Source organism: Cervus canadensis, chromosome 11 (genome assembly GCF_019320065.1).
Source record: "Cervus canadensis isolate Bull #8, Minnesota chromosome 11, ASM1932006v1, whole genome shotgun sequence".
NCBI lineage: Eukaryota > Metazoa > Chordata > Mammalia > Artiodactyla > Cervidae > Cervus > Cervus canadensis.
Window position 1 is genome coordinate 29,778,662 of NC_057396.1, and position 25,408 is coordinate 29,804,069.

Sequence of the window (25,408 nt, forward strand, 5' to 3'; positions counted from 1 at the left end):
CTTCACTTTCTTTCACTTTCACTATAGTCCTATCTGTCTCAGGTCTTTGCTTACATGGCCCCTCTATTTAAAAATGCAAGTGCACACACAACCCTCTGGGGCTAGTCCCTGAAGTCCTGAGCCTCACTCCCCTGCTTTACTTCCCTCCCTTCCACAGCATCTACTACCAGGAACTTAACATATTGCTTTCTGTATTAAGTTCACTGTCAGCCTCAGCTAGAATGTAGTCTCTGCAAGGGCAGGAATTTGAGTAGATCTAGGTCATGTCTTTTCCTAAACATCTGATTTAAAATAGTGCCGGCATATGTAGTCACTCAGTGGGTATCATATTGAATTGAAATGCATTGGATGAAATAGGCTTCCAGTAAGAAAAGGAAATCCTGAATTGATAACATCATGTCTATAAGAAATAAGTGCTCAGCTTAAAATAGCTTGATAGAGAATTGTTGTCCAGGTACATGGTCCATTTTCTGGGAAAGAGAGTATGGAACCAAAAATGACAACCTGGGGAAAAAACGGAGACATGTCTTCCCTCTTTTGCTTTTAAAGATTCAGGTAATCTATTTTCAGATGACTCAAGAAGGAATTTGGAAAATACCACAACAGTGTGTTCTAAAAGTCATGAAGGAACTCAAAGTTTAACTTTAAAAAAAAAAAAAAATCTGGCTTTCTCTTTCATTATAGTTCACCATAGTTCTATTCAGACACTCTGACCCATGGATGTCCACCCAGGGTTTGTGCCATTGATAGCTATCTAGTTCCATTTTATTAAAGCAGTCTCAACAAAGAGGAGCAATGCACGAGTATTTGTACCAGCCTTGACAATCATAAGGGAGATCAGGAAACACAGCAAGCTCAGTGTGAGGTCCTTGGATCTGCAGCATTAGCAACACCAGGAAACTTGTTAGAATTGCAAATTCTTGAGACCCATCCCACCTCAAATCTACCCTATCAGAAACTTCGATGACAGTGCCCAACTACTTGTGAATTAACAATTCCTCCAGATAATTATAATGTCTACTTTAGACATCTGTGGAAAGCTTTGGTTTAAGAAACATGGAGGAAACAAAATGAGAGGCATCATAATCGTTCACTTTCAAGTTTACAAAGGTATTTTTTTAAAAAACAAGTCAACATTAGAATACAGATTTCCTTCATTGATAAATGCAATATACTCCTAGGTCATCCAACACCCAACACTAACATTTATGGAATACTCTTTCTGGGCATTCTGCTTCAGATTAACGAGAAAGTAGAAGACTACTCACATATTCCAGGAGCCTAATTTAATGATTTCACAATGCTCTGAGCTACTTGGCTCTTAGCTCTTCCTGTTAAGATTTATGAACCCAGATTGCAGCAAACCATTTTTCAAATTAGCTTCAAGTTGACAATTCCATTTCAACAATAAAGACGACCGCAACGGAATGTGAATTAAAGGAAAAAATAGATATTGAGGGTTGGAGAAATTTGTCAAAAATGACATACTAATTACAAATATTAATCCACAAGTAGGTCACCAAGAGTCCTTTTGCTTTGATCATTCGCTTGATAGAGGATTATGACACAGGGACCATCAGTTTGTAAAGTATTTATTTAAAAATTAGAACGCTGCCTGGTCAGTGAAATCCAAAACCAATATTCTGTAAAGCCCCAGTTCCTGTAACTCTCACGCTCTCCTTAGCTCTTTAAGAGTACATGAATGTCCCGTTCTCCTGGATGACATAACAAAGCTCAGTGACCTATCCAAGGGCACACTGTTATGGACAAAGTCTTGACAAAGTCAATACTAAGTCTTAGATGTCTGGATTTTCTTACGGATGCCAATTAAATATAAGAAATACATGTTAAGGACCTGCTCTGTGCCAGACCATGGATAAGGGGAAGGCAATATAAAAATTTCTGACATAGTCCCTGCCACTAAAGAGCTCAATTCAAGAGACCCTGTCTCTTTGATCATTTAAAACCCACCTTTGTAAGTTCTGGGCTTCCCTGGTGGCTCAGCTGGTAAAGAATCCAGCTGCAGTGTGGGACACCTGGGTTCAATCCTTGGGTTGGGAAGATCCCCTGGGGAAGAGAATGGCTACCCACTCCAGTATTCTGGCCTGGAGAATTCCATGCACTGTACAGTCCATGGGGTTGCAAAGAGTCGGACACGACTGAGCGACTTTCACTTTGTACGTTCTGGTAAAGTGAATGGAATAAATGGTAAAGATGGTTGATGTCAACACTAAAGAAATCTTGGACCAGCAAGGGACCAAACCATGAGGTGTCCCAACACCCTTACAGCAACCACACACCATTCAACCAAGGCATCTTGATGAAGGGCTTAAAAGTGCCCTGTCCTGTCCTATTAATAGTTCATGCCCAGAACAAAATAGGGACATACTATGTTGGAAAAAAAAAATGATAAGCTTGCAGAAAGGCAGTGGGAATTGGAGTCCAGGGTCAGAGAAGATGGAAAGCTATCTATGAAGAAATCACATTTTACAATGAAAAAATAACATGATGCTCAGATATACCTTCAAACAAAGACATGTTAGAAGTGGTATATTCTCCTTCCATTATGTGTTTCATTATCTGAGGGTAAGGTTGAATTTGGGGGTCTATATTTTTCAAAACACTACCAGCCCTGCTTTAAGAAAATGTTCAGGTCAACTCATTAACTCATGTAACTGAGACTTGGAGACCTAAGTTCAGGTCTCCGTTTTAGCTCTGACTGGCTTTATAACTAAAAGGAAGATGTTTTCTGTGGGGGATGGGGAATGAAAGTAAGAGAACCTCAGATAATTTCTGAGGAACTTAAAGCTTTCCATAAAATATTAGAAGATATACAAATATGAGGCCCTATTTATGCATTCAGTCAATATTTATTCAAGCAGTTGTGATGTACTCTGAGTGGCCCTAGGTCCTGGGGGTACCCAAGCAGATATAACAAAGTGTTGGTGTTTTTTATTCTAGTATTAGAATATCTGAGGAACACCCTCAGAACAGTAACCCAAAATGACACGATGGAGGGAAAAAATTAGACTTAAGACAGTCTATTATAGAAATAGACTGTTATAGACTGTTCCATTACAGAAATAGAAAAATAAAAACACTAAGGGGTTACGTGATAATTACCTTTAAAAAGTTTACAATCTCATTTTAAGATGAACTTAGGCCAGACAATATGAAAGATAAAAAAGAGAGAAGAGTTAGCTTCAAATTATAGCAAAAAAGAGGGAAGGTTTTGGAGAAGAGATTAGGAAGAAAGAACTTTTTCTGGAACCCTAGAGCTAGCGATTGAATTCCTCTGCGTAAGATATTTTGGAAGTGATTAGCTAATTCTTTCTCAATGGGTTTAAAGATGTGACTAAAAGTGGGGTGCTGCAATAGCCTTTTTTTTTTTTTGGGAGTTCCACTTCTAAAGCTCTGTGAATGGTAACTAGGTGGATTAAAAGTCTGTTTTCTTCCATCTCCCTCATTTGGCTGATCTGTCATCTTCCACATTTGGAAACTCACAGACATCGCTATGAAATGTATCACAGACCGTGACTCACGAGAAAAAGGACAAGTGCATAAACTGCCTTGCCAGTGAGAAATCCTTTGCTGTCCTCCCCGTCTTTTTCTGGGACAAGACTTCAGTTTTTTCTCTCTGATTCATATCCTGGGGAAGTCAAATCACAAAATGGCTATGTTCAATAAAAAATATCTCCAACTCACCACACTTGCAGAATGTAAATTCTTTTTAATCTAGATATTCATGATCTCTACCCACCCTCAAAAAACAAAAAACAAGCCCTTTCTTCAGAAGACTTTGGTGCCATTTAAGAGAGAAAAGGGACTTCCCAAGTGACTCAGTGGTAAAGAATCTGTCTGCCAATGCAGGAGACGTGGGTTCAATCCCTGGGCCAGGAAGATCCCCTGGAGAAAGAAACAGCAACCCACGCCAGTATTCTTGCTGGAAAAATCCAATGGACAGAGGAGCTTGGTGGGCCACAGTACATAGGGGAGCAAAGAATCGGACATGACTAAAGCAACTTAGCATGCATATGGCTCCAACGTTTATGTTCTAGACACAGAGATAGTAAGCCCAAAAGAGGAGCTGCTATCCTCACTCACATTCAGCTTCACGTAAAGTATTTTTAAGTCAATTCAGACGTACAGAGCAATACTTATGAGACTCTGAAGATAATGTGAAAGATATAAACGTATTGTACCTACCTCCAATAAACTTTAAATTCTAGTTGGCAGAGAAAATACATATATGAACAGACTAAGGTCAGTTACAAAGCAGAGGTGAAATGATATCCTATAAACTGAATAAATTCTGAACCCATGCAGGGAAAGCAGTGATAGGAGGAGGAGAAAGTTGATCAATGAGAGCAGAGAAGAGGAATAAAATGAAGCACATGATGAATGAAGTTGATCCCATTTCCATTATCTTCCTGTTTTGTCGATAGAAAGAAAAGATACTTTGGGGAGCCTATTGAGAGAAAAACACAACCCTAGCACTTAGTAAAAAGGTTTCATTAAAGACATGGCTTACGATCACAGAACAATGGAAAGACTGAAGGATAGAAAAGGATTTTTCTGTGATTATAGCTAAAACTACTAGTTATTACTCTTTCCCTTGGCAAATAGGTTTCCATAGGGTTCCATCAAATACTAACCATAATAGTTATAAATTAAACCCATTCATATTCTCTACAAAAAAAAGACAGAAGGGCAGAGGGGAGGGAAAAAAGTCAATTTCAATATTTTCAAGGGATCTTCCATGAGATCTATCCAGTCTAACAAAAAAGAAGAAAAAAATTTTTTCTGAATTAATCTTGGAAATAAGAGCTTTACTGGATGAAGGGACTAGAATGCCAATTGCTGGTTTCAGCTCCCCTCCCTGCAAACCACTGTTGAAAAGAATCTTTGGAATGGTAGCAAGTATTCCCTATTGACAAAGTTGTATCTAAGCTCTATTCAACTTTTCTCCAATCTAAGACATAGACTTCAGCCTTTAACGGGAAGATTCACTGAAGCTTCTCTGAGAATAGCATTTTCCAAACTGTACTAAAGAGGAACAAGAAGTATACAAGATGCTAATGAATATTACTAAATAAAACAGTTCTACAGTCAAATAACTTTGGGAAAACTGAGTTCAATATTTTTTTGCAGCCTTAGATACATGCATGTATATTCTGTATCTTCACTGGGGACATACTCAGAATTTCTCAAACTGATTTGACCTTAGAATGCCCTTTTATTTTGTGGACCTTGTAATCCTATCTCATAGGTCTAGTATTTCAAAAAGGAGCCACGTACTCTTTCCTTATGTAAGTTTTAGAAAGAAAGAAAGTGAAGTCGCTCAGTCGTGTCTGACTCTTTGTGACCCCATGGACTGTAGCCTACCATGCTCCTCCGTCCATGGGATGTTCCAGGCAAGAGTGCTGCAGTGGGTTGCCATTTCCTTCTCCAGAGGATCTTCCCAACCCAGGGATTGAACCTGGGTCTCCGCATTGTAGGCAGACGTTTTACCATCTGAGCCACCAGGGAAGTCCAAGTTTTAGAAAGGTGAGGTTAATGGAATAAAAGGTGGAGAAAGAAAACTACCAACAGGCCGTGGCTTTGACCTTATGCCTGGAAGTGACGAGCCTTTACTTCCATGAGAAGTTCCATGAACTTCTGAGTTCATCACTGAAGTGACAGTCTCTATTGCCTCGTTCCATGATTTTCAAGGCCACCCTCACAGCAACATGAAGAAGCATTAGAATTACTCTCTCCTACAATCATCAGATCAGGGCTGGCCTTGGTGGTGAACCTGGGACACAAGGCAGGGGTCTCTTTCCATGTTGCAATGGCTAAGAGCTCTGGAAAACTGAGGGAGCACATGGAGTGAAAGATTTGGTAAAGAATCTGCCTACAATGCAGGAGACCCTGCATTCGATCCCTGAGTCAGGAAGACCCCTGGAAAAGGAAATGGCAACCCACTCCAGTATTCTTGCCTAGAGAATCCCATGGACAGAGGAGCCAGGCAGGCCATAGTCCATGGATAAGTCTCAAAGATTCAGACACAACTAAGCGATTCAGAGAGGAGTTATGCCTAAACCACTGGACAACTAAAATTTAGTGTTTCATCCTAATCTCTGAGATATACTCAAAGATTCCAAGTGCAGATTCCTTTAGCGGAATCTGTTCTGTACCTACTGGCTGGACTTCCCTGCCTTCAGAACCTAAGATTCACCCAGAATATAATGGATCACTCTCTTTCAGATCTTCTAGATGAGTGTAACTCCTTAAAATGCCATCATTATTTATGATGATTGAGTGAGGAAGAAACAGAGGCACCGAAGGGAAGATTTCAACTCTTAGAGAAATACAGTTAGAAGGGATCCCTAGGTAGACCGTCTCTCTACAAGAATATAGCTCACTTGGTAGAGAGAACACTTTACAATCACTATATCCAAATGACTTAATTCCTACTCTATCACATGGCCAGCTGAGTCAGATTGCCCTATCCTCAGAGTCAGAAATGTATGAAATGTCAGTCAACTCATTAACATGTGATTCATTTTGCAACAGCATTAACCACAATGTTTAGCCAGCAAGTAAAATTAACATAACTCCCAATGTGAATATTGTATCTTTCCATGTAACTGTGTTTATTCACTTTTCATATTTCCAAATATTCTTGTCAATTAAGAACTCTCTGTTGTAACAAAAAAATAGATTTAAAGAATAGCAAGTTTGTACTGTGCCTTACGGTTTATGAAGTACTTTCATTTGTGTGTCTTATTTTATCCTCAGTATAACTCTGAGAGATGAATCTTAGCATCTTCACTTTGTGATATAGAAATTAGAGATTTGAGGTATTACCACCAAACTCATAGCTGGCAGAGTGAGACTGAAACCCAGCCTCTCTGATTTCAGATTTAGCACTGTCAACTCACCATGAAGTGACGCAGTACCCACGTGTCCTGAAAGTGAAAGTGTTAGCTGCTCAGTCATGTCCGACTCCCTGTGATCCCAGGGACTGTAGCCTACCAGGCTTCTCTGTCCATAGTGATTCTCCAGGCAAGAATACTGGAGTGGGTCACCATGCCCTCCTCCAGGGGATCTTCCCAACCAAGGATCGAGCCCAGGTCTCCCACATTCCAGGCAATGGATTCTTTACTCTCTGAGCCACCAGGAAGGCCCAGGAGTACTGGAGAGGGTAACCTGTCCCTTCTCCAGGGGATCCTCCCGACCCAGCAGTCCTGAAGGATGACTCTTACAAGCCCACGATAATCTCAATTTTCTTCTATACTCCTTGAGCAGAAATAAAATTAGTACTTCGCTGGAAACTTTCCAATTTTTCAATTATTTTGTGTATGTCTGCCTTATCTGTCCCACTCAAACTGGTTACACTGTACTTTCAGGGATCCCTGAAGAATGTCCCCTCCCTCTAGACTGTACAACCACATTCAATCCTAGGCAACAGAACCTAGCACAGACCCGGCATAGGCCCTTTCTACCTCCTGGAAACTCCCCCTGGCCTCCTCCACCCCCGTCCTTGCTTAGGAAGGAGCCTCCCCTGTGTGCCCTGTGCTGCTACAGACTGGTGTGGACATCCGTGGAGGACTCACACCGCCTGACTATACTCCAGGCACCTGTTTATCATGTTTCCCACTTGACCTTGGTCATCTCGAGAACAGTGATCTTGGGTGATCCTTCTCTTTTGACCTCCCAGAACCTAATACACAGCAGGCTGTCAATCACTAATAAATAAATGAAGTAACACAAAACCAATTAAGGCAGTTGGGGCCTTTGAGGAGCTCCCAGTCTCATGGGGAAGAAAAACCTATCAACCGACCACAGCAGGCAACATGAGGAGTTGTCCTTTCGAGGTACAGATGGGTTCAAGGAGCTCTGGGAACACAGATAGGGAGGGATGTTGCTACCCAGACAGTAAGCCCTCAGAGACAGTGAAGCTGGGCAGAAGCTTCAAGAGCAGAAGGGCCCAGCCAACACGTGTGGAGCTGAGAGGAACATGGGTGACAAAAGGGATGGCAGGCTTTCCAGGGGCTCCAGTTTGGAGCCCCTTGTCTGGGGGAGCTGCCCCTCTCTCCAACCAACCTCGTGGTTGGAATAGCAGCTGCCCGGCACATTAGCTTGTTCCCCTGGCCCAGAGGACTTAAGAGATTTTGCAAATTTCTTCAGGCTCACCAAGGAAGCAGATTTGAGAGAACAGAGCTGATCTGGAGAGAGAAGTCAAGGACAAGTTGGAGGAAGGGTGTCTGGGAAGGGTTTGAATCCTTGACTCGGGTTATTTCTGGAGTTTGGCAGACACGTGCCTTGGCTGAAGTTTGTCTTTCTACCTCAACTCAGCCGAGCCGGGTTTCTGTCACCTGCAAACACAAGAATCTGGATAGATACTAAGACTTTACGAAAATATCCCACAACGTGCACAGAGTTAGGGCCCAAGTAGTTCCTTGATATTTTATTTCTCAGATGGGTCTTTTCCCAGCATCGAGTTCAACCTCTTTATTTAAAGATGGGGACACAGGCTCGCGCACTTTTCCCAAAGTCAGCCAGCCAGCTCAACGCAGAAGCTGAATTCTCTCCCAGGGCAGTGTCACATCCACACACAGACTGCTGCCTTGTTGCCACATGCTGGGCAATTAGCCTCAAGGTAAGAAGTGATCACAGGGTTCATATTTGGTGAAAATATCAAAACGGACAAAGAGTTCATGACATGACTGTAAACTGATGCCATTATTGTTCAATTCTATAAATATAAATTAAATATAATTAATATATAAATAAGCCTGATATAATTAATTCTAATTATAGGATATAATTAATTCTATAAATATAAATTTTGTTTAATTTCATAAATAGCCCCTGGCATGCACCTGCCCTTGCGGTAGATGGGTATTTTGAGACAAGGCGCACTCCTTGACCTCAAGCAGTTCACCAAGTAGAATGAGGAATTGTACAGCTAACCAGAGCTCACAGACCCACAAATTAGCCATCTGGGAGAATATGTACTTGTTACTTTTTCAAGTGCTGGTAAATCTCCTTTGAACTAGTTATGAGCCAAACAAAAATGTCACCTCATCATTTCACAGCTGCATTGAAATTCATTTTCAATCAAAACTGGTATCATTCTGCTGGACCAACTGGATACAGCACTCAGTTTGTAGAAAATGTGAAACAGCCTCCAAAGACAACTATTTCCTCCTCCTAAGTATATTCAAAAGAATATGCTATGGGTTCTGAGGTCTAGTGTAGACTAGGAGGTTCAAAGATGTTTTGCCTGAGGCTAGGCAGTATCACTGCCCTGAAGGGATGTGCAGATTCAGGATGGGCAGATTCTTATGTATTGTTAAAATAATGATTTCTAGAATTTATATTAAATTTCCAGACAGGCATATATCTGCCCGGAGGCAGGTGCCAATAACACCTAAGTCACCTTGAGTCCCTTCCAACTCTGTGATTCTGCAGCTGCTTATACTGGATTTCTCCAAGTCTGTGATGGGCTGAAGAGCTATTTCTGTCCTAGTTCTTTCCCTTATATAGGTCAAATCCCATTCCAATGAGTACCATAACAATAACCACCTCATGGCCGGGTTATTTTAGACAACCTGATAAAATGAGAATCAAGCGTGACCTCCAAGCCAGAGTTGGCTGTGACAGAATTTGACCTGGATATTTAAGCAAGGAGGCAGCCAATATCTTCAGTTTTAATGTTCATGGCCCTGGGCTACTGCAGGACAGTCAGACAGAGGTACAGAAAAATCATCTGTGAGTTCAAGCCACAGAACTCAGATCCCTGAAAACAGTGACCCCAGTTGCCCGACAGGCACTGCAAAATCAGAAAGTCTGGGGACTCAATGGGACAAGTCTCCATGTGAGAAGAGTCTCCATTTTCTGTCAACTCCAGCCAAAGAATACCAGGGCGACTTGCACATCCCATTTCAGGTCTATAAATAAGCCCTCTTGTCACACTGGGTACTTCTAAACCTGAGCATTCCCTCTCTATTCTTTACTAGTAGGGCGAGACCCATGCTTCCTTTTGACTATGTTGTTCTTTCTTTGAGTGAAGTGCGGGCTGCCCCCCTCTGTAATGCTCCTCTTGCAGCTGTTACTGTTGCTTAGTTGTCATGTCCGATTCTTTCGGAGCCCCCTGGACTATAACCTGCCAGGCTCCTCTGTCCGCGGGATTTCCCAGGCAAGAGTACTAGCGTGGGTGGCCTTTTGCCTCTCCAGGGGATCTTCCCGACCTACGGATCGAACCCGTGTCTCCTGCATCCCCTGCACTGGCAGGTGAATTCTTTACCACTGAGCCACCAGGGAAGCCCGTAACGTTCCTCTGTAAGTAAGTTCCCTGAGGACAGCAATGTGTTTGGCTCCCAGCTCTATTTAACATCTGAGCTGTCTTGCTGGAAAGTAAGCACTGCGAAAGCATGAAATCCCATGCTCGTAACAATGCTTGGCAGATGTGTGTGTGTCTAGTCACTCAGTTGTACCTGATTCTTCGTGACTCTGTGGACTGCAGCCTGCCAGGCTTCCTCTGCCCATGGGATTCTCCAGGCAAGAATACTGGCATATAGTAAGTCCTCGATAATTCATTTGCTGAATGAATGCATGAATGAATGACGAACAGGGCAGGACCCAATCCCAATGCTGCTCCTCCTTTCCCAGAGCAGTTATGGGTCTTTCCTCTGACCTTTTTGTACTGTTTGTATCTCTCTATGATAACACACATGTTACACCTGTTTTCCCAGCTAAACTGGAAAATATTTTATTGCAGGAACTATGTTTTATAACTCCATGTCTTTGTGTCTAAAACAGTAAGAGTTCACTCAATATTTATTGCTTCAATGAGCGAAAAGAATGAATAAAAATGTTTCTCTTGTAACAATGAACACCAAGGATTTATGATTTAACATCATACCTCACATTCTGCCTGGACTCCAGAGCTTTCCAGAGTGAAGAAGCCATGAGTCACTGGGCTTGGAGGGGAGGGGTGTTTGTTTGTGGAGGACTTGTTTCCCGACCTCGATGAATCACATGTATAATCACCCCAACTGCATCCTGTCTGGGGAAGTAACCAAAACCCCTATTTCTGGCCCCAATGGCTTTTTGGTTTTATGAGTAAATGCCACTGGCATGCCATTAAATAAATGCCCTTGGAAAGCCCTCAGCCAATGCTATAACCTATGACAGCCAGGTTGTAGAGGAGCATTCCTGCAAATACAGCACAAGACAAAGGAGTTATGTTATTCACCTTGCCTGGATCACTGCTCTAGCTGCTAACTGATGACCTTCCATGCAAGTTCTTTTCAAACATCTGTTACACTCTTTTTCAATAAATCACAGGTAAGACCATGTAATTCTCCTGCAGAAAAATATGTGATGGTTCTCATCATCTATAGAATAAAGACCAAACTTTTAAATCTGTAACTCCCTTTAGATTCTGACTCTGACATACCTTCCTGGACAGCCACATAACCATATGCTCCAAACAGGACAAAAGACTTTCTGATCACACACAAATCCTACACTTTGCTCTATGACTTTGCTCGCTTTGTTTCTTCCTAGCATGCCCAACACCTACCTTTTCCAAACGTCTAAAACTTACATACTCTTTAGAAAAAGTCTCACCAAACGCCATTTCCTCCACAGTATCATCGGTGATTACTCAATAAGGACGATAATGTCTTCTTGAGCATGTGCAGATTTTATCTCTGCTCCCTTTCCCTTTATTAGAGTAAATCCCCTACATACAAATGAGTTCCATTCCAAAAGCATGTTCATAAGTCCATTTGTCCATAGGTCCAACAAAGTTAGCCTAGGTACCCAACTGACACAACTGGCTACATAGTACTGTACTGTAATACACAAATAATGTATAAAAAACAAATGACCACATGAAAAATAAACACTTTTAATCTTACAGTCCAGTATCTTGAAAAGTACAGTGCAATAGCTGGCTCTTCTTAGTAGTACCAGCTGCATCAGTGTTTCCTCTCCGTTTGCTTTTGGACATGCTGGGCTTGAAATGAAGATGCTCTACTGCTATAGCCTATACACTACTGCATGGTAAAATACACACAACCCATGCAGAGGATGCACACACGCGACAGTGTAAGTCAGAAATGTGAACTCTTACTCAGACATAAGAGTGCACACTGGCACCTTTGAAAGTTCACAAACTTGAAGGTTCCTATATAGGAGGCTTACTGTATAGACACATATGTGTGGGTTCATTTCTCTAACAAATCATTTCCTGAAGAATATCTGATTCTTGGTCAATGTGATACTCTTTCAGCTCCTAGTGGTGCCTGCCAGAGAGGACACTCCAAATAAACACTGTTGAGCAGAAAAGCTGAATTAGATTAATTGTTTGAATCCTTATCTTTTCAATATCAGAAAAACAAACAACCCAATCAAAAAATTGGCAGAAGACCTAATAGACATTTCTCCAAAGACGACGTACAGATGGTCAACAAACCCATGAAAAATGTTCAGCATCTTTCATTATTAGAGAAATACAAATCAAAACTACAGTGAGGTATCACCTCATACCAGTCAGAGTGGCCATTACCAAAAAATCTACAACCAATAAATGCTGGAGAGGACATGGAAAAAAGGGAGCCATCTTATACAGTTGGTGGGAATGTAAATTGATCCACCCACTATGGAGAACAGTACGGTGATTTCTTTAAAAAGAAACTAGGAATAAAATTACCATATGACCCAGCAATCCCACTACTGGGTATATACCCTGAGAAAATCATAATTGGAAAAGGCACATATACCCCAATGTTCATCACAGTGCTATTTATAATAGCTAGGACATGGAAACAACCTAGATATCCATTGACAGTTGAATGGATAAAGAAGCTGCAGTACATATATAAAATGGAATATTACTCAGCCATAAAAAGGGATGAATTTGAGTCAATCTTACTGAGGTGAATGAACCTAGAGCCTGTTACACAGAGTGCAGTAAGTCAGAAAGAGAAAAACAAATATCATATAATAAAGCATATATGGAATCTAGAAAAATGGTGCTGATGAAGCTATTAGCAGGGTTCTGGAACATAGAGAACAGACTTCTGGACACATCAGGGGAAGGAGAAGGTGGGACAAATTGAGAGAGTAGCATTGAAATACACATTACCATAAGTAAAATAGATAGCTCGTGAGAACTATAACACAGGGAGCTCAACCTGGTGCCCTGTAATAATCTAGAGGGGTGGCATGGGGTAAGGAATAAGAGAGAGGCTTAAGAGGGAGGGGACATATGTATACTTATGGCTGATTCAACTTGTTGTATGGCAGAAACCAACACAACACTATAAGGCAATTATCCTCCAATTAAAAAAAAAAAGATAAAAAAAAAAATCCTTATCTTTGACTCAGAATCTTCAGGAAAGGTTTGACTTGGAATTTTTTTTACTCTCATCTCTCTTGTTTTATACCTTATCTCCTTTCCAAGAAAATATAAGATTAAGAAAATCTTTGGTCTCTGCAAAGAACTTGGTTTAGATCCATAGATCTCAAAGGCAAGATCCCAGCCTTCCTGCCTCCCAGTCCCAGCACCTGTGGTCCACCTTGCTAGTAGACAGAACAAGCTCGGGGGAGAAAATATAATTTTGACCATAAACCAAAGAAAAGAAAAAAATAATTGAGAGGTATCTGCCATTTCAAAAAGCAAACTTTACAAAAGATAGCATGTTCCCCCAAGACTGCTGTTCCTGGCTGTTTCAGAATATCAGCACCCCAAGTGCCAATTTCAGGGCAGACACATTCCTTCAGTGTGGATAAGCAAGAGTTGACGCAATAAAGCTTAGCTTTGTTTGACTGCGAAGCACTTTCCTCTCCTTTTTGTTTATTGGTACCATTCTGGAGAGAGGAGCCTGGCGGGCTATGATCCATGGGGTTGCAAAGAGTTGGACACAACTAAGCGACTGATACTTTCACTTTTTCACCATTCTGATTACGCGAATAGGGACATAGAAGTGGAACAAGGTTAAAGTCAACCAGGTCAAGGTCAGATAAAGAGGGAACAGAATGTGAAGAATTTTGCTTCCTCAACCATCTTTCAGCAGCAAGCACTTCTGGGCAGATGAAAGAGATAGACGGCCATCACTTCAGCCTGAGAGCCACCTCCATGGACCGCTTCCCTCCAGGCTGCCATGAGGCCAGAGGCCAGGTCCTACCCACACCACATAATGGCTGAATGACCACAGAAAAGTCTGCAATTTCTCATCTGTTAAGTTGCAAAATAATGCTGTCAGACTTTATAAACTGTAAGGTGCTGCTTCAATAATACTTGTTGGTGTACATTCAAAGATAACTGCTTTTTTTTTTTTTTTTTCATCATCCTGCACCTGGAGTCAGCAAACTTTTTCTGTAAAGGGTCAAATAAATATTTCAGGCTTTGTGGGCCATATGGCATCTACTGCAACTGTTCAATTCCGAGTTTATAGCAGGAAAGCAACCATGGATAATATGTAAATGAAAGGATGTGCTTTATTTCAATAAAACTTTACCTCAAAAACAGGTGGTGGACTGGATCTGGCTGATGGATCATATTTGCAAATCCCGGGCCTGCATCCTTAAAGGAAATGGAACACCAGAGGCAGACAGAGGGGCTAAAATCTTGCCCAGAGCAAAGAACGATACTGTCAGTTTTTGTGAGCAACTGTCCTATACTTACATCTCTTTCAGTACTTCTTGAAATCAGAGTTTTAGTTTTGTGTATTCCCATTACCATCTTCATCCACATCATTTTGTACCTAACTGAGAAATATTAGGGATTGCCAGGTGGTGCTAGTGGTAAAGAACCTTTTAATCTCCTGCCAATGCAGGAGACATAAGAGATGTAAGTTCGGTCCCTGGGTTGGGAAGATCGCTTGGAGGAGGGCATGACAACCCACTCCAATATTCCTGCTTAAAGAATCCCAGGACAGAAGAGCCTGGTGGGCTACCCTCCTTGGAGTCGCACAGAGCTGGACTCAACTGAAGCAACTTAGCACAAGAAATATTACTGAGACCAGGCATAAAGGAACCCTAGTTTTCTACACCTACCACTTGACCACACTCTCTTCTGGGAAAGACAGCTCTGATTATTGTTAAAGAAAATATCAATCATACTTGTGGTGAAAGGTCGCTACATTTTTTTTTTTTTTAACAAATTGGTCCTTTGAGCAAGATGAATTTTAATGGATTGGTTTATTAACCTAAAGGTTGAACCAGGCTGAGAGTAACTGAATGATTTGCTCATAATTAGTATTATTTATAATTATTTTACTTGGGAAAAAATATCACCTAAAATGTCAGGATGTTTTTTAATTGCTTCAAATGAGATTCAAAATAATTGACTTTGCAAATGTATTTAAAAAAAAAACATTTAAAATTATCTGAAGCTGCTGAGAGTCTGTCTGGAAGAGGCAAGATATTGATATTCATTACTAGGAACAGGGCAGAAATTGATCCATGATTTTTTTAACCATGCGAATTGTGTATTGCGGTCACTTTGGGACTCTAAAGGAGCTGGAATGCTGATAGGGTTTCTGTTCATTCCTCTTGCCCATTAAATCTGCTAAGTAAGTATGTTGCATGAATGTCAGTGTATGTCTTTTGCTCAAATATATATATTTGTGTATATTTTGTACTTAAAAGGGAGAAAGTACATGCTTGAAAATAGAAGGAATATATATGTGTCTGGTGGTTTTAGAAAAATACAGTCTATGTACACATTGTGCATGTATATATCTGATTTGTACAGGGTAGCAGTTTTTTGAAAGTAAGTGTATCACTTAGCATCTCTGTAAATATTTGACTCATCAGCCAATTGGTGGAGATGAAAAGGAGAGTACATTAACATCCAGGAAAAGATAGCTTTTGAAATAAAGTTGTGAAAGGCAGGTAAATCCCTAGAGAAAAACCTGCAGAATAGCCACTGTGATACCTTATAATGAAGTCACACTATAAGTTACAGACTTTCGGGGGGTTCAGGTATGATCTTAAGAGTGCCTTACATCTATCTGGGGTGTCCCTACACGAAGGGGTACAGGAGGGAAGGGGAGTACCCCAGCTGACAGATGGGGAAGAGATGGTTCAGTGAAGTCAAAGGATTTGTCCTGGTCTACACTGCCTTCCCCGTACACCACAGTCATCCGGAAAACCCCAGGAGAGAGTGAATGTGTCCATATGTATCAAAGCCAAGCTCAGCAGCCTTCATAGGTTGCTTGAACCAGCCTGACTCAGAATGCAGAACCCAACCTCCCGTGTGAGGCATTTCTGTGAATAACAAGTGGACTGGAAAGAATGTTGTCAGGGAATATGATGATGGGATTATAAAAACAACCTCTTATTTGCTTCTTCCAAGCGTATTTGGTCTGATCATGTGCCTAAGGCATGGTATGACATTGACCCGGGCAGCACAGTGTCCAGGACACAGACAAATCGCTTGTCCAGGGAGCCAAGCAGACACCATCAATCATTATCCGCGTGTTTGAAAAATAGAAAAATGCAGCCGAGGCCACGAAAAGGAACATTTGAAGGTGGCTGGAAGCGAAAGAACACAAAGTTTCCCACTTATCTGTCAAAGGTATACATACACACAGATACACATATGCACTTAGACACACACATACACATACTCACACAGGTTCTTTCAAAGCCCAGTAGGAAAATACCCCACTGAGAGTAGGAAGGATATATTCACTGATTAATTACTATTAATGCCATCTTTTATTTAGCTAGCAATTATAATCTATTAAGAGCATTTATTCACATTATCATACTTACTCAATCCTCAGAAAAATCCTATAAGGCTCATCAGTAATATACTATATTATTATCTCCCTTTATAGACGAGGAAGACAAAGACGCTGAGGTTTCCTTGCTTAAGTGAATCTCACTAAGTGGCAGAATGAGAACTGGCCTCCTCGTCATTCTCGAGAGTAACTGTGGGCATCGGAAGCTTGGAGGGAAAGGCCGAGACGGTGGTTCCAGGTGGAGAGAACCTGAACACACCATCAGGCGAGGAATCCTCCTGGTTTAGGTAGAAAAGCCGGAGTAGGTGTGGCTCGATGACACACAACCCGAATGGTTAGAGAGACTCCCAGGCACACCTACTCACTTTGAAATTTCTTGTGCAATTGAGCCTTCGCTCTCAGACTCCTGGCCTCTGATGTCCTATAAAGTTTCTAGGGCGGCCGAGCTGGAACTAACTTCAAATAAAGTCTCTGAGTCAGCCCCCAAGCCCTCCCTCCCCGGCCCCAAGGTCACTCCTCTGCATCACTTTTCCTTCTGCACTCTTCTGGGGCTCCTCCCTCAAGCTCCTAGGTCCTGTCTGCACTGCTAGTCCTCCATCCCTCCTGTCCGTCTGCTTTGCCCACCATCAGGGGCTCTGGGCCCCGGGCGCCCCTCTGTCAACCCCTCCCAGGTACCTACCTGGGCTTTGCAGCCACAGGCACATCCCGGCTGCCCCTCAGCTTCCACGGTTCTCTGTCTGAAGCTGCCTGATGCCGCTTGCCTCCATCCAGGGCCTGGGAGCCATGAAAGTCTTCAAGTTCTTTGTTACTTTTCCTCCTTAGCTGATGATGCTAGGTGAAGAACAACAAACCAGGAAAAATGGCAGATCAGCTGTGGTTCTCACCCGCAGCCTCCAAAAGTGTCAGCTCAGGCCCCCACATTGCAACAAAGGAATCTAACAGTTGGGTTCGGGAAAATCTGCTAGAGGACAGGAGGAGAAAACTTCAGCGCTTCCCAAATTCCGCTGCCCTCCGGGGGCTCCCCCTTGTGGAAGATGCGGGGCATGGCAAGGCGGTACCCAGCCAGGCCAGGGCCTCCAGGAGGAGCGGGGAGAGGTGTGCACACACCCCAGGGGCGTGCCCCCGCCCGGGGCTATGGAGACCCGTTCCAGCCACAAATAACAGTCCCAGCGTGAGCTGCAGGGTCGAGGTCCTCCGTAATTGACCAGAGAAACGGTCTGGGGAGACAGTTCCCAGTGCCTGGGGTTCTCTGGTCCAGATGAGTATGGACCATGAGCTTGCACAGTTTATGCTCTGTGTGGACGTGGTGATTGGCCACCACTTGCCTCTGTTTCATGTCCAATTCCCTCACTGGCCCTAACGGATCATGAAGTTGGATATTCACACGGGGCTCTTCTGGGGAGATGGGCGTGATGTCTGCCATCTGAGGAGAGAAGGATGGTCCAGGCTCCTGGACCCTCACCAGTATTGACACCTGGCCTTTTGGAGTCCTGGCAACTTCCTGCTCCCCACCTTGATGGAAACAGACTGTTAGGTTCAAACAGTGTCTTTCTCTGGAGAGATCCCGTCTCATTCATTCCCACCTACCCTGGCGGGTAAGTAGTAGTGAAAGTGTTAGTCACTCAGTCTTGTCTAACTCCTTTGCGACCCCGTGGACCACAGCCCGCCAGGCTCCTCTGTCCATGGGATTCTCCAGGCAAGAATACTGGAGTGGGTTGCCATGCCTTCTCCAGGGAATTCCTTCTTCTTCCTGACCCAGGGATGGAACCCAGGTCTCCAGCATTGCAAGCAGACTCAACCATCTGAGCCACCAGGGAAGCCCCACCCTGGCAGGCAAGGAGGAAATCAAATATACCACTCTATCTGCAAACAGAATTGGAGGATCATGCACCCCCAGAAAGGTGTCCAGTGCCCTAGAGAAGACACTGGGGTAGTTAAGGGCCCGAGTCTCCCAACTTCCTTGCCCTTCCCCCATTTAGACTGGAGAGATGGGGATGGGGGGACTCCCAGACCTTCCTCGGTGCAAGGCAATACGCTGCACCCTGAAGGAGTATCGACTGGGCAATCCCGAGGAGAGTGTGCTGGGTGTGACACAGACAGGAGATGCAGAGCAAGCCTGCCGGAGAGACCGCATCGTTATGTGATTATATCAAAAGCAGAGGAGACAGCCAGTGGGCCTACTGGGATGCTCGTTATTTGCTAGAACAGAGTAAGGAAACTACAGAATGACAACAGAGCCCCGGCTGGAGTTCACATGCCACGACATGCGTGGTGACACACTGCCTCGTTTTACCCTCATGCCATTTCTGAGATGGAGCTGGGTTAGCCCCATTTTACAGATGAAGAAACTGAGTTCAGAGTGGTTAAGTGCCCATAAAATAAGTGACCATGATAGGGATCAAACCTAAATCTGTTTCAGCCTGGAGCTCTTTCCACCATATCATATTGCCTCCGTAACTCTTTTAGCTGTCCTGGCCAGGGGACGTGGGCCACCGCATATTACTTTCAGCAAGCCAAAACTTAAGCCAGTTCCCACTGATCTCTATTTAAACTCCATTACCTCCCTGATGTTGGTAGCAGCTCTGTGCTGAACCACGTGGAAAGACTGAACTGGGAGTAAAAATAATAGACTTGGGGGTTCAGGAGGGAGGGGACACATGTATGCCTATGGCCGATAAATGTTGATGTATGGCAGTTGTGGTTCAGTAGCCAAGTCATGTCCGACTCTTTGCGACCCCATGGACTGCAGCACACCAGGCTTCCCTGTCCTTCACTATCTCTCAGAGTTTGCTTAAACTCATGTCCATTAAATCAACGACGCCATCCAGCCATCTCATTCTCTGTTGCTGTCTTCTCCTCCTGCCCTCTATCTTTCCCAGTGTTAGGGTCTTTTACAATGAGTCGGCTCTTCGCATCAGGTGGCCAAAGTATTGAAGCTTCAGCTTTAGCATCAGTACTTCAATATTCAGGGTTGATTTCCTTTAGGATTGACTGATTTGATCTCCTTGCAGTCCAAGGGACTCTCAAGAGTCTTCTCCAGCACCACAATTGGAAGCATCAATTCTTCAGTGCTCAGCCTTCTTTATGGTCCAACTCTCACATCCATACATGCCTACTGGAAAAAGAACAGCTTCGACTATAGGGATCTTTGTCAGCAAAGTGATGTTTCTGCTTTTTAAGAGACCATCACAATATTGTAAAGTAATTATCCTCCAATAAAAATTAAAAAATAAAAATAAATGGCTTCTTCATTGGCTCTTTCTCCATAAGCAACCTTGATACTATAGGACTGAAGACAAAACAAACACAAACACCCTGGGCAAAAGAAAATGAAATGATGCGATGAAGGAGAAATGTCAACTCATAACACAGACTCATTAAATATTTCTCAGACCTACACTGGGCTCTGAACCGAATACAAAAGAGGCAACCCACTCTGAAGATGCTTGCTGTTGTTCAGTTGCCCAGTCATGGCTGACTCTTTGTGACCCCATGGACTGCAGCACACCAGGCCTCCCTGGCGTGAAGATGCTTACACGTTGTTATAAACTGAAGTCAAGTGAAAAAAACAGCACTAAGGATTTGGAGAATTCATGGAAAGCTGCAAAAACAAAACAAAAGATTCCTTTTCATGTAACTGGATCTCAACCTGAGGACCTTCAGTGACAGGTCTGCTATGAAGGATGGAATAAGAATCCAGGAATACTTCCAAAGGAGGAAGTGACAGAGGGCCTGGAGCACATGAAGGACACAGGGTCAGGGGTAGAAGAACAGGAAAATGATGGGGGTGAGAGGGAGACTCTTGCTTCCCTTTGGGCTAGTCAGAGCATCCCCTTCTGCCCTGGACCCCACAGCAGGCAGAATCAAGCAGGCTGATAATAGAACAGCCATAGTACAGAAGAGACCAGCAGTAATCTCAGGAGGACTCTGGAAAAGTGGAAATGTTTTCACAGGTGAAGATACAACTCCATATAGGAAATAACCACTGTCTTTGGCTATCCAAATGGCTCTCAGGTAGAAAGTGATGGGATTTGCTATAGGTTTGAGGGAATACAGTGGAACCAATGGGGAGAAACTCCAAAGAGAAAGCTTTTGACTCACAAAAGAAAAACATTCTGCTAGTTCAATCCAGAAGTAAAAGGATCTTCTCTGTCTGGAGAAGATCAGGAGGGTTCTGTTGTTGGAAGTTTCTTGGTCAAAGGATGGGCCCAGGCAGGAAGACCTCCTGGACAGAAATAACCCCAGGCATCCCTCTAGCTCTGAGAGTGTTGGGGTCTGTGAACAACCTGAGTGCCAAAAGGAGAAACGGGACAAAAGAAATGCAGGAAATCCTCCCATAGAGCATGTAACTCCTACTGAGGGATCTCACACCCTAATATATTCAGCAATCACCTAAATCAAAAGTGTGCTTACGTCTTATCCTCTCTTTCCCTTGAACAGAATCATTTATTTCACTCTCAGGTAATTCCAATATTTAAGTACTTCCCAGGTGAGGCAAATACCATTTAGTATAGTGCAAAACACAAAGGAGAAGGCCACATTCCCATACGCTCGTCAGTTTACGGAGACTCTCAGGTTTTAAAAGAGATGTTTAGAAGCCAGCTTGTCAAAGGCCCCCCCACCCCACTCTACATGTCTGAATTTCTTCCTTATCTTCTCTGTTTGAGTGTTGCCCGATCTCTATTTGAAGGCTGCCTCCAAAGTTAATTTCATTGTTGGCCATTCTAATGGGGAAATGAGCAAAAATATACACATGTAAAATGCATCAGTAAGACATGGAAACAAAGGAAAAGAAAAATGGTATGCGTTATGTCAGAATGTAAAGACAGAACCTAAAATTAATAAGGATTATAAAAAACCAGATTATAATAAATTTTAACAATATCACCTCCAATGCAAATAAATGTATTTATGAAACAGACCCACAGACAGAAAACATACTTATGGTTACCAAAAGGGAAACTGCGGGGGAGGGGGATAAATTAGGAGGATGCAATTAATGCATTACTATACATAAAACAGACAACCAAAAAGGACCTACTGTATAGCACAGGGAACTATCTCAATATTTCATAATAACCTGTAATGGAAAAGAATCTGAAAAAGGATAGATGTGTAGAACTGAAACAGTAGCTATAACCTGAAACTAACACAACATTGTAAGTCAACTGTACTTCGATTTAAAAAATGAAAAAAATAAAAGAAAAAGGCCACCTCCAGTGTGAGTGTATTATGACGCACAGCGCTGATAAAAAGCATAGGTGAAATTGCTGCCTGTTGTGGTATCTGTTGAGTGTATGTGTAAGGCTTCCTGTGCCAGGTGGGAAGAGGGAAGAATAGGGGCAGGAGAAATTAAAAAGGTGAAGCTTGCTAACAAGGAAGAAAGCAAGGTATGGGACTTTGAGGGATGCTGGTATGTGGTATGTGTGTGGCTTGCTTGTATGATGAGGGCTGGGGCAGAGTTGTAAAATGAGGGCAAAGCTGGTAGCAGACGAGAGAAACGATGCATTAAAGAACTGACCTCTGATTGAGATGACAGAGCGCTTAAGTGGAGGAGGGAAAAGACACAGAGTTTAAGGTTGGAGGGAAAGGGAAAGACAAGAGACCAGTAAGAGAATTCAGAGGTAGGGAGAAGTGAGGAGAGACCCTCAAGGGATGGCCAAGATGCCAGGGATGTTTCCAAAACCATCGTGGGTCTTGAGAGATGGTGAGAGGTGGGTATAAGGGTAAATGTTGGGGGGTGTAGTAGAAACAAAGTCCTGAAAGATCTCCTGAGTGCAAAGAAGCAGAGAGGAAGTCAGACTCATCATAAGACTTAGTTTTTTCATGGCTGCAAAAGATCATTAATCCATCAGAAAGATCTGAATCTGTTGTGTGTTGACTGAATACCTCCTATATGTTCACACACGTGATAGAAATAGAAATACAAGTGTTAGCAAAAAAAAAAAAAAATCATGCTACAGAATGTCCCGTAGTAATCTTCATTACTATTTGTCAGCTAACAACCACTATTTAGTAACAGCTACAGCTGGGGACCATGGTCAGCACAAGGTATATAGTTGGGTCACCAGGCCTATGGACTTGGAGATCACAAAGTTGGAGCAGGGGCAGGTGGTAGCCAGATGTAAAACGTCTACCAAGAAGTATAGGGGGATTTGAGAAAGTTAAAGTGTTAGTCGCCTGACTCTTTGGCGACCCCAAAGACTGTAGCTCACCAGGCTCCTCTGTCCATGGAATTCTCTAGGCAAGAATACTGAAGTGGGGATTGCCATTCCTTTCTCCAGGGAATCTTCCCAACACAGGGATCGAACCTGGGTCTTCCACATTGCTGGGACATTCTCTGTCTGAGCCACAAGATGATGTACAAAATAGGCTCTGTGCTCTTTTTACATTTTTAACAAAGAAAGAGATGTGAGGAGCCACCAGAAGCAGAAGGAGTCAGGCCATGGCAGGGTTCCTCCTGGCCTCAGAAGAGCTGAGAGCACCCCTGACAACTTCTTAGGGTCCAGGGCAAGGTGGCAGATGCCAAGCCCAGAAGAGGACCACTGGGGCACCAGGGAGGAGCCGGACTGGGTAAGAAATGGGGCCTGCTCCTCAGGGAGATCAGGAGGTGCAGGATGGAAGGAGGAAGCTGTCCGCCCGAGCTCCTTCCACTCCGGACCCCACTCACCCTTCCGGGTATCACCTCATCAGCTCATGTGGCCTCCGCCCATGGCTCAGTGAGAAAGCCATCTCTAAGGAGCCTCTACGATTTCCTGAATTCTGTCCGCCTTGCTTTTCCTGCTTGGGTTCGCAGATGAGCCCATCACCCTCAACGCCTGTTTCGGGGAAGCGTTTGCATTTTCCTTGGCAAAGGTGCAGCTTGCTGAATTCTTTTAGGCCAGGCCAGTCACAACAAGCCCCTAAATCGCTGAGCCAGGCAGTTTCTTCGGGGATCTGCTTACATTCCCTCCCTGAAAAGGGCAGGGGCCCACCCCATGCAGTCTGTGTGCAGAACGCACACGCTCCACGTTTAAGGTGGTAGAGGCACAGGAGGCCTCAACCAAAGAGGGGACGAGGCGCAACTGATTTTCATTTTGGTTTTACCTTGCTTGATTGGGTTTCATTCCACTTAAGAGGATGGACCAGAAGGCTCAGAGTCAGCTCCCTTGAAGACTGTCTTGAGAAAGGACTAGGGAAGCTTTTAGTGCAAGCCCCATGGGATCCCAAGTTGGCAGAAGAATTCATGTGTCTCAATACCCTCTCACTCCTGAGCTTCCACTCCGTTTAGGGTTCAATATTGCAATTGCATTCTTGTAAGTTGTGGCTTTGGGAGGAAGATGAAGTCAGTCTATATATTGCTTGATTTTTCTTTATTAATTTTTTAATAATCATAGAGGGATGTTTGGATAGAAATAATCCAATTCCATAAGGAATTACTCCAAAGTTTGTTTTTTTTCCTGATTTGGAAATTGCTACATTTGATGACTTTTCGATCAGCTTACTTTCCCATTTATTTTCTATCATGTGAACATTAGAATGTGGAACGTTCCCCAGGTGTCCCTAAATGAGGGGAAAACCTTGAGGACGATCTTCACAGGAGCCTGTCAAGCAGTCACACAGCCAATTTGGAATTAAAAATTATCTGTGAATAATTCACAAAGTGTGTAATCCATGTGCAGATCATTGAGAACTGACTGTCTCTGAGAGATGCCTGCAAGATTAGCCAAATAGCCCTGCAACAACATTCTTGGCATCAGTGTATGGATAATAAAGGTAACAGAGTTGCAGGTTCATGGGCAGAGTCTGAGGGTATTCTTCAGATGGGAAAGCAGAGTCTCTTGAAAAGTAAGATTTAGACACATTCTCACAGGACAAGATGACCCACATGTATCCAGAAATACCTAGAGCAGTCATTCAGTACTGAGTTCTCCTACTCAGATGGAAAATAAAAGGGTTCCAGGATCCAACTTGTCATTTTCAACCTAAAGAAATCAGGGCAAGTCTCATTTGTAGATGGATAAATACCTTCTAGGAAACTAAGGTGGCTTCAACAAGTTTATCAAAAAACCTGGCATTATGAGCAGAAGGCTTGATACTGAAAACCCTCCTAGGCTCATCCAAAGCACACCACACTGTCTGACCCAGAAGCTCTCTAGCAGTTTCCAGCCACAGTGGGAACATGACAAGCAGCAGAAGTAAGCCCATCTCCATGCTTTGGAGGGAAATTTACAAACTGAAGGTTACCTGACCTAACAACAAGGATGCTTAGTTTTCCTATATTAACTAAGGAAGAGTAGACACTGACATTTCTAACCAAGGGGTGTTGGGGGGAGATACCTAAGGCTAAAAGCAGCCTCAATGTGGGAAATCAAATGAGGTTGTAGAAAGAGTCAAATTTCTTGCCCTTAATTCATATGGCTGCATCCTTCAGAGACGCTCATCTTCAGGGGATTTCATAGGTCCTTGGCCAGAGACCAACCTGGATCCTAAGAGGAAACCCCCTGGGCTTTTTGTTTCAAAGAAAGAGCTTTAGTCATCTGGGCTTTGCTTACTGAAAGAATATTTATTCTTTCTTGTTCTGGAGTCAGGGTAAAGAATGTGATGCCGGGTTATCTGAGAGGCCGGCAGGGAGATGCCATTGAGACAAGCCCAGCGGTCCCACACTGAACTCTTTC

At 43.1% G+C, this 25,408-nt stretch overlaps 1 protein-coding gene across 12 annotated transcripts in view; it reads right to left on the reverse strand.

The window, feature by feature from the left end:
* Positions 1 to 25,408, reverse strand: part of LOC122449730 — a 366,628-nt gene that overhangs the window by 93,690 nt on the left and 247,530 nt on the right. For all 12 annotated transcript variants that reach the window (XR_006272003.1, XR_006272008.1, XR_006272007.1 and 9 more), the window contains one exon: positions 17,431 to 17,582. The gene's annotated coding sequence lies outside the window, so the exon portion shown is untranslated. The remainder of the gene's footprint in view (positions 1 to 17,430; positions 17,583 to 25,408) is intronic.